General features: G+C 35.9%; 1 non-coding gene across 1 annotated transcript; it reads left to right on the forward strand.

Moving 5' to 3' along the window:
• The first annotated feature begins 5,632 nt into the window (after positions 1–5,632).
• Positions 5,633–5,795, forward strand: LOC150004889 (U1 spliceosomal RNA). The gene has a single exon (XR_016512520.1). It is a non-coding gene; the product is annotated as a U1 spliceosomal RNA (small nuclear RNA).
• The last annotated feature ends 379 nt before the right edge of the window (positions 5,796–6,174 follow it).

The following is a 6,174-nucleotide window of genomic DNA, read 5'->3' on the forward strand; positions in this document are numbered from 1 at the left end:
AAGGTGTGGAGAGGGCACCTGCAAGCACACAGGAGGGGACTCCTACAGGTTCTCGAGGTGGATTGGGAGTCTCCATTCCCCCTTCTCCTCTTCTGATGGGCCCCACAAGTGGACCAGGAGTTTCACCTTTCCCCCGCTTTCCATGCTCCTATGGGCCCTCGAGTTGGTCCAGGAGTTTCCTCTTACTTCTAATCCCTTTCTCTCCCTTCTTTCAGTAAACCTGCTGTAAAATCCTAGATTGTTCTCTGGGTGATTTCTCAGAGCAAGTCTTCCTGACAGTAAATATTCTAAAACATTACTGAGCTTTGTCAAGAACAGTGGCTAAAGAGATCTATTAGAAAAATAATAATAATAATTTCACCCAACTTCAGTGATACTTGGTGAAATCATCTGTATAATTATGGTGACTGGTTGAAGAAATGTTTTGTTTTGTTTTTTAATTAGTAGAAAAAGATCTTTGTCCCATATTGTAAAAATAATGCACAGAATTGTGCACTTCACCTACAAGTTAGTTTAAGATATAAAAATCAAGTAATTAAATAAAGTGGAAAAAAGTAAATCCCCATAAAATAAGTTTGAAAATATGAAATATTTAACTATAAACTAGCAGAAAATTATGTTAAGTAGTAAAACTTGAACTAGCACAATTAACCTTACTAGCAGAAAAATACATATCTCTCAATGTAACATAGTCACTATAACCTCATTTTAGTGATGTGTTTCACAATGGAATATTCAATTTAAAGAAAGTTATAAAATATGTTTTATGGGTATCGTCGTCGGCAGCCGTCCGTCTCGAGAGACGATGGTGTAGCTTCTTAAGAGTCTATCTGCACCGCCGAGAATGGCTGTGCAGTCCGACTCGGGAGTGACACGGTATCTGTCTCCTCCTGTGTTGAATCGACATCTTGCGATGACGCTGGAGTGTCCTCTCCAGTGAAGCTGAAGCTACAGAGCCTGGGCAGGGTGATATGGAGGGTCTGCTGTTGCCCATGCAGCAGACCCCCCCTCTCTTCGCAGCTGAAGGGTCCAAGGGAAAGACGGAGTCGATACAGCTTGGCTTCAGGTGCGCCGCAGGAGTTGCCGGTGTTGACTACAATGTCAAACCGCCTTAGGGACTCCGGCTCCGGATTTTCTGTGGGGGTTTACTCCCTTAGCCTTTCCCCTGAAGAGGTATGCCGCAAGGCAGCGGAGGTTTTTTGGAGTCAGAGTTTTCCTTCTCTGATGTGCCCTGACTGGAAGATCGAACCAGCGACACTTAGCTCGCAGGCCGACGCTCAATCCACTGAGCTAAACCAGCCAGGGCCTTTTATGGGTATAAAAGCATTCATTTACTAAAATTTGTTACATAACCGTTCTTCTTTGATTCAATAGCTTGTAAAATGTTTCTGGATTTTTCAGTTGTGTATATGTATGTGAAGAAATATTGTGCAAACCAATGATAAGAGAACCAGCCATACACTTTATAATGAAAAGAGTTACAATTTTGTCCACCCTTTGATGAAATTGGTAAGGTATGTAATAGAATCATGTATATTTTCAATCCACATTCTAAAAATCCCTAGAGATTATTTAAAATCACATCGTCCCAATCAAATTATTTTCATAATCAGAGAGAAATAGAGAAAAAGAAGAGAAGATAGAGCAAGAAATAGCCTTAATCAATGCTTTTCATGAGGGAAGGGGTGACAGTTAGTGAACCAGTAACATCTCCCATGTGTTCTGCATTTTCCAGTCCAAGTGCTTCAGTAATCTTTGGATTTATACCCCTGGGAGTGGGTGAAAACTTTATTTCCATAAATCCTGATATAATCATTAAGATTAAACAGGAAGTAATCTAAACACAATTGAAGTGATCCCCCCCCATAAAGTGTGCATATATTTAGATACAGAAAAATTTCCTTTTCTCTTAAAGAATGGTGAAAGTGAATTCATTTTTAATTCATTACATATTAAGTATCAAAATTTTTAAGTTAGTGCTTTATTTGATCCCTGTTCTGGAGCCTCCATTGACAATTCAGAGTGTATATCAGTATTTATCACTATTAGGCATAGTGGCATATAATATTTTCCTGAGGTACCTTAAACTGCCCCCCCCCTTTTTTGCATCAGCTTCAAAAGACAAATTTCTTTCAATGGTCTGAAAGTTGTTTCTTTCAGAGAAACAAAGAACATAATTTAGATTACACCAGATCTATCAATAGAAATACAACAAAGGGATTTATTTTGTGTTCATGTATATGTAAAAGTAAAATCAAATGAAACCAAAATGCTTTGGGCAGACCAATTATCTCTTTTGTCTTAAGCATACTCAAAGCATCTTCAAAAACACAAAGTTTACATTGTTTGCATCAATAAATTACTCACTACAAGTGCCTTGTTCTGTTCTTCACACAACATAATTAACAAACTAAACAGGGTATGCAGTGGGTCCAGGTGTATAGATGATGTTTAATTAAAATTGGGACTACTTCCAATGATTTCATTTGTTCTGAGTTGTAATTGTTAAGCCTTCGCAATGTTGCACAGTGGAATCATTTAAGGAGGGGCTAATTTTGCTATTCTGAGAGTGAATCACTTTAGTCTTGTTCCCAATGAATGGTCTGTATTTTCTTTTTAATATATATTTTTGTATGAGCAGTATGATTTGCTGTAACACTTTCATTTTATTTAGATATTTGCAATGTTTCTATAGGTCATTTCTTCATTAAATAATTATTTATTATTATATGCCAAGCACTAGGCTAGGTGTGGGAGATAAAATGGTAAGGAGAATACATGTGTGATCTTTCCTCATGAAACATATTACACTAAGAGTGACAGAGATAACATAAATAAATGTATGATTAAATACAAAACCAATTTGTGACAACTAATAATTAGAGGCAGTCACTTTAAATAGAGTAATTAAAAAAAAACCCTTCGGGGGACATTAAGCTGATCTTGGATTGTTTACTGTAAAATGGTCATGCAAAAGTGGGGGTGGGAGGTTTTACTGGGACAAGAGTGAATGCTTTGAATCAGGAAAGAGATTGGCATGTTCTATCAATTTCCAAAGCACATTGTGGAGAGTGGAGAGTGGACATAAAGAGAATAGTCCTGTTTTAAGTTGGTGTTATAAGTATTAGTCAAATACAAAAAATCATATATCATGGTTAAAATTTTGGATTTTATTCTAAGGGCAATGAGAGGCATGAAATTTTGTTTTTAACTGTGGAGGGGCCTGCATTGGGTTATGGCTATGTCTGGAAAGTGCACCAATAATAGTTCAGGTGAAGTAGGGCAGTGGCTTGGTTATAAAAAATAAAGATAAGTGAATATATTTGAGCTGTGTTATCAAAGAAATAATTTGAACTGAACTTGATCTTATTTGAAGATAGGATACCCAGCATATAGTTATTATTCTTTAATAGAATTTCTCAATAGCAGCACTATTGACATTTTGATTCTGACACTTCATGGGGGTTTTCCTTGTGCATTGTAGTATTCTTGACCTCTATGCACTAGTCACCAGAAAGACACACACACACACACGCATGCACACATGCACTCATGCACACCTGTCTGACAATAAGAAATTAATCCAGGCATTGCCAAATGTCTTTTTAAGGACAAAGTCTCTGCCAGTAGAGAGTCATTTATCTATGGTGATATGTTTAGTATCTGCCTTATTGAAGAATAACAAGCTGGAAACACAACAAAATACCAGAAAACACCCAATCAGAACAGCAGAAAGAAAAATAACCCCTCAAAATGAAGAAAATTTAAGATACCTCTGAGACAAAATCAAGCATACCAACATTCACATCATAGAGGTACCAGAAAGATAAGAGAGAGAGCAAGAAATTAAAAATGTATTTAAAGAAATAATGATGGGGAACTTCCCTAACCTGGTTAAGGAAATAGACATACAAATATAGTAAGCACAGAGAGTCCCAAACAAGATGAACCCAAAGAGGCCCATTGCAAGATGTATCACAATTAAATTGCCAATTGTTAAAGACAATGAGAGAATCTTAAAAGCAGCAGGAGAAAAGCAGTTACTGTACAGTAGTTCCTTAGAAGGGAGCTCCCACAAAACTGTCCACTGACTTCTCAACAGAAGCTTTACAGTTCAGACAGGACTGGCATGAAATATTCAAAGTGAGGAAAAGCAAGGACCTACAACCAAAATTACTCTACCTAGCAAGGCTATCATTTAGAATCAAAGAATAGACAAAAAGCTTCCCAGACAAGAAAAAGCTAAGAGTTCATCACCGTAAAATCAGTATTACAAGAAGCGTTAAATCAGTGGTTCTCAACCTTCCTAATGCCGCGACCCTTTAATACAGTTCCTCATGTTGTGGTGACTCCCAACCATAACTAAAGTATAGTGATTAATCACAAAAACAATATGTAATTATATATGTGTTTTCCAATGGTCTTAGGTGACCCTGTGAAAGGGTCGTTTGACCCCCCAAAGGGGTTGCGACCCACAGGCTGAGAACCACTGTGTTAAAGGGACTTCTTTAAAGGAAAGAAGAAAAAAAGATAAAAAATGTAAATAATCAAATGGCAATAACTACATACCTATGAATAATTACTTGAAATATAAATTGATTAAATGCTTCAATCAAAAGTCATAGGGTAGCTGAATGGATAGGAAAATAAGACCCATATATATGCTGTCTACAAGAGACCCACTTGAGATTGAAAGATACATACAAAAAGTAAAGGATGAAAAAAGATATTTCATGCAAGAGGAAGTGAAAATATGCTGGGGTAGCAATACCTATATCAGGCAAAATGGCTTTAAAACAAAGGCTATTACAAGACACAAAGAAAGACTCAGCAATTCCATTCTGGGTATTTAAAGAAACCGAAAAGATATATTCATCTGTGTATGTTCATTGCAGCATTATTTAGAATAGTCAATATATGGAAATAATTTAAGTGTCCATTGATAGATAAATGGATAAAAAAGCGATGGTACATATATGCAATGGAATATGACTCAGACATAGAAAAGAATAAAATTTATTATCTTCAACAATGTGGATGAACCTAGAGGATATTATCCTAAGTGTAATAAATCAGACAGAGAAAGAAAAATACTATATAATTTCATTTATATGTGGAATATAAAAAATAAAATAGATGAACAAACAGAACAGAAACAAATTCACCATAAGTTTGTTTCACCTGAAAATAATATTATATGTCAGCTGTAATTTGAAAAGAAAAATTATTTAAAACATTTTAAATTATTCATCTCTCTCAAACTCATTTAAATTGCATCTTTTTAATCTCACATGTTGTTGCTAACAATGGAAGAAATTAAAGTTCTACTTTAAAAATCAAAATATTATCCACAGTATACTAGGTTTTTGTGTTGGTCAAATCTCATGGAATTATATTTCATTCTTAACCTGCCAATTATGTTGTAAAACTAACTTTTATTGGATTTTAACCTCAAGACAAGGAGAGAAAAAACAGTTGCAAGCTATTTAATAAATCATTTTGGAATCGATTTGCCTGGAATAATGTTAAATTCTAGATTGCTCTTATTTTTATTTATATCTTTAAAGAACAGTTCTACATAAACATCTGAAAAGTCTCAAGCTACAGACTTCAATAAAATATACTACTGATAATACTTACCTGGCAGGGAGATACTATGATCATGAAGATGGTTTTCCTAGGATGAGGCTTATTTGTTGCACTCCAGGTGTGCTGGCGCCTGTGATTTCCCCAAATGTGGGAAACTCGACTGCATAATTTGGGGTAGTGGGGGACTGTGTTCGCACTCTCCCCTGAAAAAAAAATGCTGCTGATAAAAGCCAGTTAGTGAACTAAATAGCTACTTATTTTGTGTCTAGTCTTTCATTTTATTATGACTTTAGAACCTAAGTTAAGAGGTGACTGATGATCCTCCATTAGCAGTGGGTTATGTGTAGATATGATGTCCCTTGTGGATACCTGGTGATTCTCTAAAGGCTGCTATCTAATGACCTGGGAAATCAGAAAGAGATGGATATGTTGGCATCTTGGAGCTAAAAGAGCTGCAGGCCAGAAAGCAGAGAAACTGAAGCTCTGATGGATCAATTGAGAAGACCAAGACTGGCATCCTGGATCATTTTCTAGACCTTCAAACAAGACACAGACTTAAAAAATAAAATCTAAAAAGCCCTTCTG

Source organism: Furipterus horrens, unplaced genomic scaffold, assembly GCF_987537825.1.
Source record: "Furipterus horrens unplaced genomic scaffold, mFurHor1.1.pri manual_scaffold_7, whole genome shotgun sequence".
Taxonomy (NCBI): Eukaryota; Metazoa; Chordata; class Mammalia; order Chiroptera; family Furipteridae; genus Furipterus; species Furipterus horrens.